We start from the raw sequence: 11792 nt of genomic DNA on the forward strand, positions 1-11792 counted from the left end.
GTGGACAAGAATCCACCTGCCAGTGCAGGGAACACAGGTTTGACCCCTGATCTGGGAAGATTCCACGTGTCATAGAGCAACTAAGCTCCTGTGCCACAACTACGGAGCCCACGTGCCTCAGCTCCTGGAGCCCAGGTGTCCTAGGGCCTGTGCTCCACAGCCAGAGAAGTCACTGCGAGGAGAAGTGCTTGCATTGCAACAAAGAGTAGCCCCTGCTCACCACAACTAGAGACAGCCCTGCACACAGCAACCAAAAATAAAACAAATTTTTTAAAAATAGAAAAAAAAAAAAAGAAAGAAAGAAAACCATTAACAAAATAGAAACAGAGTCATAGATACAGAAAACAAGTGGTTGCCGCCAACAGCCTGGGAAATCTTTTCCTGGTCTGAGGGTATAAATATCTGACCCTTACTCATGATTTTCCTATGCTCTGAATTTTCTCAAGGGCCTAGGCTTTTAAAACTAAAAACAGACTCTTTTCTCCCTCCTTCCATCATGGTATTTTTTAATTTACAAAACAGTCTAGATGCCTAAGTGGGGCAAAATCCAAGAGAATGTATATGTGTATGTTGCAATGGAGGGCAGGGGTGGGTGGGGGAAAGCAGTGGTGTTGGTGGAGGGGACGAAGCAGATAGAAGAAAAAAAAAAAAGAAAACAGTATCATTTACTATTTTAAGCCTTGCATCCATTTAAAAACCTCAGCCTTTTTAGAGATGCTTGTGATAAACTTTCATAATATTTCAAGGAGGACATGGGTAAAGCTCATAATATTTGAAAATTTTAAGCTTTGACCCATTATGATCTGTCAAAAAGAAGGTAAAGTGAAAGTGAAGTCGCTCAGTTGTGTCTGACTCTTTGCGACCCCATGGATTGTAACCCACCAGACTCCTCAGTCCATGGAATTTTCCAGGCAAGAGTACTGGAGTGGGTTGCCATTTCCTTGTCCAAGGCAGAGCCACTTTCAAATCCAATAAATACTCTTCATTTGCTTCAGCCATTTAAGAAATATTTTCAGAGCCTACAGTGTTTCAGGGTCTAGGTGCTAGGATATAGCAGTGTGCAAAGAAGAAAGAAATCCCTGCCCTTGAGGATTTTATTTTCTAGAAGGGGAAAACAGACAACCAAGAACTCAAGTAAAACAGAATGTAAGAAGATGATAAACATGATGGAGAGGAATAAAGCTGGAGATGTTGGGGAGAGGTTGCAGTTTTAAACGGAATATCAGTGCTCCTTAGTATTTTGGTTTTTGTTTAACAAACAAGAATGAGAGGCAGGTTCTGATGGTGGGGAGGAGGCCCCTCCTTGTCAGGGATGAGCGGGTCTCACAGGACCACGATGACTCAGCACAGGAACATCTTTGCGATGCAGTGGTCCTTGTTGACTGGCTTGGACTTCTTGCCCTTGCCACCCTTGGAAACCTCAGCCCACCTCTCCTTTGCGTTCTCCAGCACCATGTTGCAGTGCCCATCCGAGGCCTTCACAGCATCCAGGAGCTTCCTGTTGTGGCAGCTGATGGGCACCTGGGTGTTGTTCTTGACCGGCTGCACGAGCATGGAGAGTGGCCTCGGGTTAACCTTCTCCTCCCGTGTCTGCAGCTGCTCTGGGATCGTCTCGCCCCTGCATTTCTTGAGAAGGCCCATGGTGGCTCTCAGGTCACTTCTGTCTCCTCCGTTTCCTCAGCCTCTTCACTGCCTGTTTCAGACTTTGATTTCTAAAGGGGAGGAGGCTGGGTGGCTCCCAGGCTCCATCCTTTCCTCAGAGCAGAGCAGAGTGGGGACAATGAGGTGTCTGCCATGGGGGTCTGGCTAGTCTCCATGCACCAGAGTTCCTAGGGTGCAGAAGGGCAGTGAGAGGGGCCTCAGCTCTTTGGGAGGTGGTGAGGAGGATGGAGGCTTCTATCTGGGGAAGACACTCGAGAATACTCTGGAAACATCAAGAAATCTCAACTTATCCCGCTCCTGGAGAGCATCTCCTGTTATTATGGAGAGGGCTGGTCTGCTCAGGTTCTTTGCCACGTTGGTGGGATCTGTTGTCATGTGTTAGTCCCTCAGTCATGACTATTTGTGACCCCATGGACTGTAGCCTACCAGGCTCCTCTGAACATGGGATTTTCCAGGCAAGAGTACTGGGATGGGTAGCCATTCCCTTCTCCAGGGCATCCTCCCAACGCAGGAATGGAACCTGGGTTTCCTGTATTGCAGGCTGATTCTTTATCGTCTGAGCCACAGGGGAAGCTCTCTGTTGTCTTGGGTTAACCAATTGTCCTGAGTCTTCTCAGGACTCCTAGAAGGCTCCTAGGAGTTTTGAGAATTGGATGGAAAAAAAAATCAGACAGTTAGGGCTCCCCTGACAGTGGGGGGCTCCAGTTATCCATATGTCAAAAGTAAAATCAATATTTTCATTGTAGGAGATTTGTTTTGGTAGCTTTATTGGATTAGAGTTTAAGATACATACTTAAATATCTTTTACAAAGGATATCTTTAAGGACTGTCATTATAAGAGTTTCTTAGAAAAGGTAAGACAAGAGTCGTTACTCGCAGATATGTAGCATGAGATAATTATTGAAAATTTACTGTATCGTTATCAACATTTATGGAAGGCCTAATAAGTGTTTGCACTAAGTGGTTTCCATTCAATGTCTCATTTAATCCTCATAACAATGCTGGGATAATCATGCGTGTGTTAGTTGCTCAGTCGTGTCCAACTCTTTGTGACCCCATGTTCTATAACCCTCCAGGCTCCCCTGTCCATGGGATTCTCCAGGCAAGAATATTGGCGTGCAGAACAAGATGGCGGAGGAGCAGGTGGACGTGGGGTACATCTCTCTCCACGGATACATTAGGAATACACCGTCAGACACAGAAGTGCATGCAGAACACCAGCTGAGAGGGACAGGAGTACCTGATCAGCAGAAAAGAATATATACAGCCACATGAATCTCAGTAGGATGAAGGAACTAGGGGGAAAAACAGGAGTGTTAGTAGCACTGGACCTGCCCTCCAAGGGGTGAGGGGTGGGGGATGGGGGCGGAGGGGGAGCCGGGGACTGAAGCAGGGGTCTGATCCCCACATGGGTGCCATTGTGTGAGTCAGAGGAGAAACATTTAAGGTTGAGAGTGAAACAACGGACCTGTGGCAGCCTAAATGGAATGGGAATCAGACAGTCCTTGCCAGAGACACCCCGAACAGGGACGTAGATCCCCTGAAAGGTAGACCAGCTGGGAGCTGGAGTTTAGGGACTGTGGAATCCCAGTGCGAGGGCTGCTGTTGACTGCGGAGAGTCAGATCCAGGGGATGTGAGGGAGGAGATTGTGGTGGGAAATGCCTGTGGAGGAAAGCTAGGCAGCCATGGAAGCAAGGTGATACTGCTGAGTCATGCAGAGCGGGTAGAGCCATCACCATAGCCGCTCTCTCCCCACAAGCCTACATTGGCAGCTGAACAATAGGGAGGCTGGCCCATCAAACACGTGATGCACTGAACCACAGAGTAGGGCCCCACCCATGGCGCCCCTTCAAGTGCCTGACGCACCAATATACAGAGTAGGACCCCAGCCAGGGGGCCCCTCTATGTGCCCGATGTGCCAAACAACAGAAAAGGACCCCAGGCAAGGGAGCACTCTTAAGTGCCTAAACAGGCGGAGATAGAGAAAGACTGGCCAAAGAGGCCTTCTGATTACCAGCTACAAGAGGCTCAAAAAAGACTCTGATAGGGCCATAACTCCTGCAGCGGAGGCAGTCCGTGTCCCTACACAATTGGCGCCGCCAGGGTCCCCGTGAGCCAAGCAGCTGCACCACCTTCACGCTCAGTTCTCACTGGGGCAGAGCTGACAAGAAAAGTCTTGTGTCTATGTGCACAGGGTCACTTCGGTCGTGTCCGACTTTTGCGACCCTGTGACTGTGGCCTGCCAGGCTCTTCTATCGGGGGGTTCTCCAGGCAAGAATACTGGAGTGTATTGGCCAATACTGGTTGCCATTCCCTTCTAGAGCACTATACTTCCTGCTGCCCTAGCCACCAACCCCCCTGAGTACCTGGTGCTGCCAGAACCCCTGCGATCCAAGCAGCTGTACCACCTCAACACCTGGCCCTCACAGGGGCAAACCCAAGCCCTCCAGGGCAGCCTCAGGAGCAAACCCTAGTGGACAAACCACCTACAGAGGTGGAAATAAAATCACAATTGAAACCCAGGGGCAGCGTGGCTAAGGAGGAGGACCCAAAACCTTCCCACCAGCTGTACAAGCTGCAGATTAAATTCACATGATCAACTAGGCAGACTCTGCGTCTATGGAATATATAAAAGGACACTGAGAGCTCCCACAAAAGAAAATGCACTAGTTCTGATAGCTGCGGACATTGGAGGCAAGAACACACAGGAGCAGGCCCAGACTAGAATCTGAGTGGCCCCCACAGCAGGTCCAGAGATCAGCACAGTGTTGGAGGGCATCCTAGGGAGGTGAGGTGGACTGAGACTCCCAGTGAGGGAAAGGACTTGGACAGCAGTGACTCAAGAAAACCACTTATTATTATGTTTTGACTTGTTCTGTAGATTCTTCTGGACTTTTTTTTTTTTCTTTTTTCTTTGCCTGCCTCTGTTGTAGTTGTCGATTTTATTGGCACTATGAAGTCTGATTCAGCTTCTGAGCTTTTTTTTTTTTTTCTCAGTCACATTTTTTATCATTGTTATAAACCTCTGCCTCTCTGTTGGACTTTTGCAGTTCTGTGGAGTTCTTTTCCTAAAAAATTTTTTTAAACCTATTATTATTTTTTTCTACATTTATTCCTTTGTTTGCTTTTCCTACTGTTCTCTTCCCCTTGCAGTTAATCTTTAATGTATATAAATCTTCTTTATCTATCTCTGTTTAACTTTGCATATCTATTTTTTCTTTCCTTTCCTCTCAACATATTTGTTAGTGTTGTTCTCATTGCTTTATTCCCCACTTGGCACCCTGCTTTGGTTTTGTTTTCCAGCTTGTGCTTTAGTTAGTTTTGTTCTTAACTGGTAAATATAATTTTTGATTTCCTTTGTTTGCCGGGTCAAACTGTTGTACTTTATTTTTGTTGGACTGTTCTGACTTTGCTTATGTGTGTACATGTATATGTGTATATTCCATTATTTTAATTATCATTTTCCTGATTTTGTAACTGCCATTTGTCTGGAGTTCCTCTTTGGTTTCTCATTTTGGGGTATTTGTTTTAATCTCACTTAATGCCAAAGCCTTTGACTGTGTGGATCACAATAAACTGTGGAAAATTCTGAAAGAGATGGGAATACCAGACCACCTGACCTGCCTCTTGAGAAACGTATATGCAGGTCAGGAAGCAACAGTTAGAACTGGACATGGAACAACAGACTGGTTCCAAATAGGAAAAGGAGTACGTCAAGGCTGTATACTGTCACCCTGCTTATTTAACTTCTATGCAGAGTACATCATGAGAAACGCTGGGCTGGAGGAAGCATAAGCTGGTATCAAGATTGCTGGGAGAAATATCAAGAACCTCAGATATGCAGATGACACCACCCTTATGGCAGAAAGTGAAGAGGAACTAAAAAGCCTCTTGATGAAAGTGAAAGAGGAGAGTGAAAAAGTTGGCTTGAGGCTCAACATTCAGAAAATGAAGATCATGGCATCTGGTCCCATCACTTCATGGGAAATAGATGGGGAAACAGTGTCAGACTTTATTTTTTGGGCTCCAAAATTACTGCATATGGTGATTGCAGCCATGAAATTAAAAGACACTTACTCCTTGGAAGGAAAGTTATGATCAACCAAGATAGCATATTGAAAAGCAGATACATTACTTTGCCAACAAAGTAGTCTAGTCAAGGCTATAGTTTTTCCAGTGGTCATGTATGGATGTGAGAGTTGGACTGTGATGAAGGCTGAACACTGAAGAATTGATGCTTTTGAACTGTGGTGTTGGAGAAGACTCTTGAGAGTCCCTTGGACTGCAGGGAGATCCAACCAGTCCTTTCTAAAGGAGATCAGTCTTGGGTGTTCATTGGAAGGACTGATGCTAAAGCTGAAACTCCAATACTTTGGCCACCTCATGCAAAGAGTTAACTCATTGGAAAAGACTCTGATGCTGGGAGGGATTGGGGGCAGGAGGAGAAGGGGACGACCGAGGATGAGATGGTTGGATGGCATCACAGACTCGATGGACGTGAGTCTGGGTGAACTCTGAGAGTTGGTGATGGACAGGGAGGCCTGGCATGCTGCAATTCATGGGGTCGCAAAGAGTCGGACACAACTGAGCAACTGAACTAAACTGAACTGAATGCCATAACACACCACTTGTGGAATCTTTGTTCCTGACCAGAGGTCAAGCCCTAAGCCTTTGGAGTGGGAGCACTGACTCCAAGACCCTAGACTACCGGAGAACTAACCCTAGGGAGTATCAAATAGTGAAAACTCACACGAAGGAAATCACTTGAAACAAGACCCAGCATCACCCAACCACCAGTATAACCTGTGCAGGATGCCTCATCTAAACAACAAACAAACAAACAAAATACAAACCCTATCATCAGCAGACAGGATTACCACCTCACTCAACCTTGCCCATCAGAGGAAAACAAACAAAACAACAAAAGAACTCAGCACAAAAAAGGAGACCTCAAACACAATAAGTTTTTTAAAACAGTAATGAAAACGCAGAGAAATAATACACCAAGGAAGGAACAAACTAGAAACACTGAAGTCCAAATAAATGAAGAGGAATTAGCCAAACTACCTGAAAAAGAATTCAGAATAACGATAGTAAAGATGATCAAAAACCTTGAAAACAAAATGGAGAAAATGCAAGAATCGATTAACAAAGACATAGAAGAATTAAACATACAGAGACAAACAGCACAATTACTGAAATTAAAAATACTCAAGAAGGAATCAATAGCAGAATATCTGAAGCAGAAGAATGAATCAGTGAGCTGAAAAATAAAATGGTGGAAATAACTTCTGAAGAGCAGAATAAAGTAAAAAGAATGAAAAGAACCGAGGATAGTCTCGGAGACCTCTGGAACAACATCAAACACACCAATATTTGAATTATAAGGGTCCCAGAAGAAGAAGAGAAAATGAAAGGGTATAGTTGAAAATTTCCCCAATGTGGAAAATGAAATATTCAGTCAAGTCCAAGAGGCACAAAGAGTCCCATACAGGATAAACCCAAGGAGAAACACACCAAGACACATACTAATCAAACTAACAAAGACTAAACACAAAGAAAGAATGTTAAAAGCAGCAAGGGAAAAGCAACAAGTAACATACACAGGCAATCCCATATGTTTAATAGCTGATCTTTCAGCAGAAACTCTTCAGGCCAGAAGGGAATGGCAGGATATATTTAAAGTGCTGAAAGAGAAAAATCTCCAACCAAAATTACTGTATCCAGCAGGGATCTCATTCAAAATTGATGGAGAAATAAAAAGTTTTTCAGACAAGCAAAAGTTAAGAGAAGTCAGTACCACTAAACCAGCTTTACAACAAATGTTAAACGGATTTATATAGTCAAGAAATAAAAGAGAAGATAAAAGATCTACAAAATCAACCCCAAACAATTAAGAAAATGGCAACGTATATATATCAATAATTACTTTAAATGTAAATGGATTAAATGCTTCAACCAAAAGATACAGACTGGCTGAAAGGATACGAAAATAAGACCCATATATATGCTGTCTACAAAACCCACTTCAGACCTAAAGACACATATAGACTGGAAGTGAGAGGATGGAAAAATATATTCCATGAAAATGGGAATCAAAAGAAAGCTGGAGTAGCAATCCTCATATCAGACAAAATAGACCTTAAAATAAAGAAGATTACAAGAGATAAGGAAGGACACTACATAATGATCAAGGGGTCAATCCAAGAGGAAGATATAACAATCGTAAATATCTATACACCCAATATAGGAGCACCTCAATACATAAGACAAACACTAACAGACATAAATGGAGAAACTGACAGTAATACAATCATAGTAGCAGACTTTAACACCCCACTCACACCAATGGACAGATCATCAAAACAGAAAATTAATAAGAATACACAAGTCTTAAATGATACGTAAGATGAGATAGATCTCATTGATAGCTTCAAGACATTCCATCCAAATGCAGAAGAATACACCATCTTCTCAAGTGCACATGGAACATTCTACAGGAAAGATCATATCTTGGGTCACGAATCAAACCTCAGTAACTTAAAGAAAATTGAAATCATAGCAAGCATCTTTTCTGACCACAATGCTATGAGACTAGATATCAATTACAAGAAAAAAATGGTAAGAAACACAAACACATGGAGATTAAACAACACATTTCTAAATAACCAATAGGTTACTGAAAAAATCAAAAAGGAAATAAAAAATTTGTAGAAACAAATGACAGCGAAAATACAACAACTCAAAACCTATGGGATGCAGCAAAAGCAATTCTCAGAGGGAAGTTTATAGCAATACAATCCTACCTCAAGAAACAAGAAAAACATCAAATAGACAACCTAACTTTACACTTAAAACAACTGGAAAAAGAAGAACAACGACAAAAAAAAATTAGTAGAAGGAAAAAATCATAAAGATCTGAGCAGAAATAAATGAAAAAGAAATGAAAGAAACAATAGTAAAGATTAACAAAACGAAAAGCTGGTTCCTTGAGAAGATAAACAAAATTGACAAACTTTAGCCAGACTCATCAAGAAAAAAGACAGAAGAATCAAATCAACAAAATCAGAAATGAAAAAGGAGAGATTACAACAGACAATGCAGAAATACAAAGGATTATAAGAGACTATTATGAACACTATATGTCAATGAAATGGATAATCTGGAAGAAATGGATAGATTCCTAGAAAAGTTCAATCCTCCAAGACTGAACCAGGAAGCAAAAGAAATTATGAACAACCCAGTTACAAGCACTGAAATTGAAGCTGTGATCAAAAATCTCCCCCAAAAACAAAAACCCAGGATCAGATGGCTTCACAGGAGAATTCTATCAAACATTTAGAGAAGAGCTAATGCCTATCCTTCTAAAACTCTTTCAAAAAATTGCAGAGGAAGGAATACTTCCAAACTCATTCTACAAGGCCACCATCACCCTGATACCAAAACCAGACAAAGACCGCAGAAAAAAAGAAAACTATAGGCCAATATCACTGATGAACATGGATGCAAAAATCCTGAACAAAATTTTAGCAAACAGAATTCAGCAACATATCAAAAAGTTCATACACCATGATCAAGTTGGGTTTATTCCAGGAATGCAAGGATTCTTCAATATATGCAAATCAATCAATGTGATACACCATATTAACAAATTGAAAGATAAAAACCATATAATAATCTCAATAGATGCAGAAAAGCCTTTGACAAAATTCAACACCAATTTATGATGAAAACTCTTCAAATAATGGGCATAGAAGGAACCTACCTTAACCTAGTGAAGGCCATATATGATAAACTTACGGCAAACATTCTCAATGATGAAAAACTGAAAGCATTCCCTCTAAGATCAGGAACAAGACAAGGGTGTCCACTTTCACCACTATTACTCAACATAGTTCTGAAAGTCCTAGTTACAGCAATCAGAGAAGAAAAAGAAATAAAAGGAATCCAAATCAGAAAAGAAGAAGTAAAGCTCTCACTGTTTGCAGATGACATGATACTGTACACAGAAAACCCTAAAGATAGTATCAGGAAATTACTAGAGCTAATCAGTGAATTTATCAAAGTTGTAGGATTCAAAATCAATATACAAAATCAATATATGATACACTTGAATTTCTATATGTTAACAATGAAAAATCAGAAAGAGAAATTAAGGAATCAATCCCATTCACCATTGCAACAAAAAGAATAAAATATCTAGGAATAAACTTACCTAAGGAGACAAAAGAACTGTACACAGAAAATTATAAGACACTGATGAAAGAAATCAAAGACAATATAAACAGATGGAGAGATATTCCGTGTTCCTGGGCAGGAAGAATCAATATTGTGAAAATGACTGTACTACCAAACTCAATCTATGGATTCAATGTGATCCCTATCAAATTACCAATAGCATTTTTCACAGAACTAGAACAAAAAAATTCATAATTCATATGCAAACACAAAAGACTCTGAATAGCCAAAGCAGTCTTGAGAAAGAAAAATGGAGCTGGAGGAATCAAGCTTCCAGACTTCAGATTATACTACAAAGCTACAGTCATCAAGACAGTATGGCACTGGCCCAAAAACAGAGATATAGACCAATGGAACAAGATAGAAAGTCCATAAATAAACCCATGTACCTATAGGTACCTGATTTTTGACAAAGGAGGCAAGAATATACAATGGGGCAAAGAAAGCCTCTTCAATAGAAGGTGCTGGGAAAACTGGACAGCTACATGTAGAAGAATGAAATTAGAACACTTCCTAACACCATACACAAAGATAAACTCAAAATGGATTAAAGACCTAAATGTAAGACCAGAAACTATAAATATCTTAGAGGAAAACATAGGCAAAACACTCGATGACATAAATCAAAGCAAGATACATGACCCACCTCCTAGAGTAATGGAAATAAAAACAAAAGTGAACAAGTGGGACCTGATTAAACTTAAAAGCTTTTAACTTAAAAACTTTTGCACAGCAAATATCATAAGCAAGGTGAAAAGACAACCTTCAGAATGGGAGAAAATAGTAGCAAATGAAACAACTGACAAAGGATTAATTTCCAAATATACAAGCAGCTCATACAACTCAATACCAGAAAAACAAACAACCCAATCAAAAAGTGGGAAAAGACCTAAACAGACATTTATCCAAAGAAGACATACAGATGGCTAACAAACATAAAAAGATGCTCAACATTGCTCATTATTAGAGAAGTGCAAATCAAAACTACAATGAGATATCACCTCACACCAGTCAGAATGGCCATCATCAAAACGTCTACAAAAAATAAATGCTGGAGAAGGTGTGGAGAAAAGGGAAAGTTCTTGCACTGTTGGTGGGAATGTAAATTGATACAGCCACTATGGAAGACAGTATGGAGATTCCTTTAAAAACTAGGAATAAAACCACCATTTGACCCGGCAACCCCACTCCTAGGCATATACCCTAGGAACCAAAATTGAAAAAGACATATGTATCCCATTGTTCACTGCAGCACTATTTACAATAGCTAGAATATGGAAGCCACCTAGATGTCCATCAACAGAGGACTGGATAAAGAAGTTGTGGTACATATACACAATGGAATATTACTCAGCTATAAAATGGAATGGATTTGAGTCAATGAGGTGGATGAATCTAGAACCTATTATACAGGGAGGGGATATATATATACCTATGGCTGATTCATGTTGAGGTTTGACAGAAAACAACAAAATTCTGTAAAGCAATTATCCTTCAATTAAAAAATTAATTAGTAAAAAAGTGCTAGTCAAAAAAAAAAAAGAATACTGGAGTAGATAGTCATTCCCTTACCCAGGGGATCTTCCCAACCCAGGGATCAAACCTGAGTCCCCTCCATTGCAGGTAGATTCTTTACCATCTGAGTCACCAGGGAAGGGGATAATCATAACTGTAAGTAACCATAGATGGAGTCACGGTCAGCAGCCCAAAGTCACACAGGGCTCCTCCCCAGGTTTGCTCTCTGAGAACCACTAGAACTTACTGCTGGGAAATCCTTCTTTTCCTTGTGAATAGTCGCAAGTATCCTGGAAACCAGCCAAGCCTTTATAGGAAGTCTCTTGTTCTGGACTTGGAGGGACAGGGAGAGAATATTCATAGTCTGGGGTAGAAA

At 41.2% G+C, this 11792-nt stretch overlaps 1 pseudogene; it reads right to left on the reverse strand.

Annotated features, from left to right (window-relative positions):
* On the reverse strand, positions 1342 to 1641 carry LOC102188691 (annotated as a pseudogene).

The sequence above is a fragment of the Capra hircus genome, chromosome 14 (genome assembly GCF_001704415.2).
Source record: "Capra hircus breed San Clemente chromosome 14, ASM170441v1, whole genome shotgun sequence".
NCBI classification, from domain to species: Eukaryota; Metazoa; Chordata; class Mammalia; order Artiodactyla; family Bovidae; genus Capra; species Capra hircus.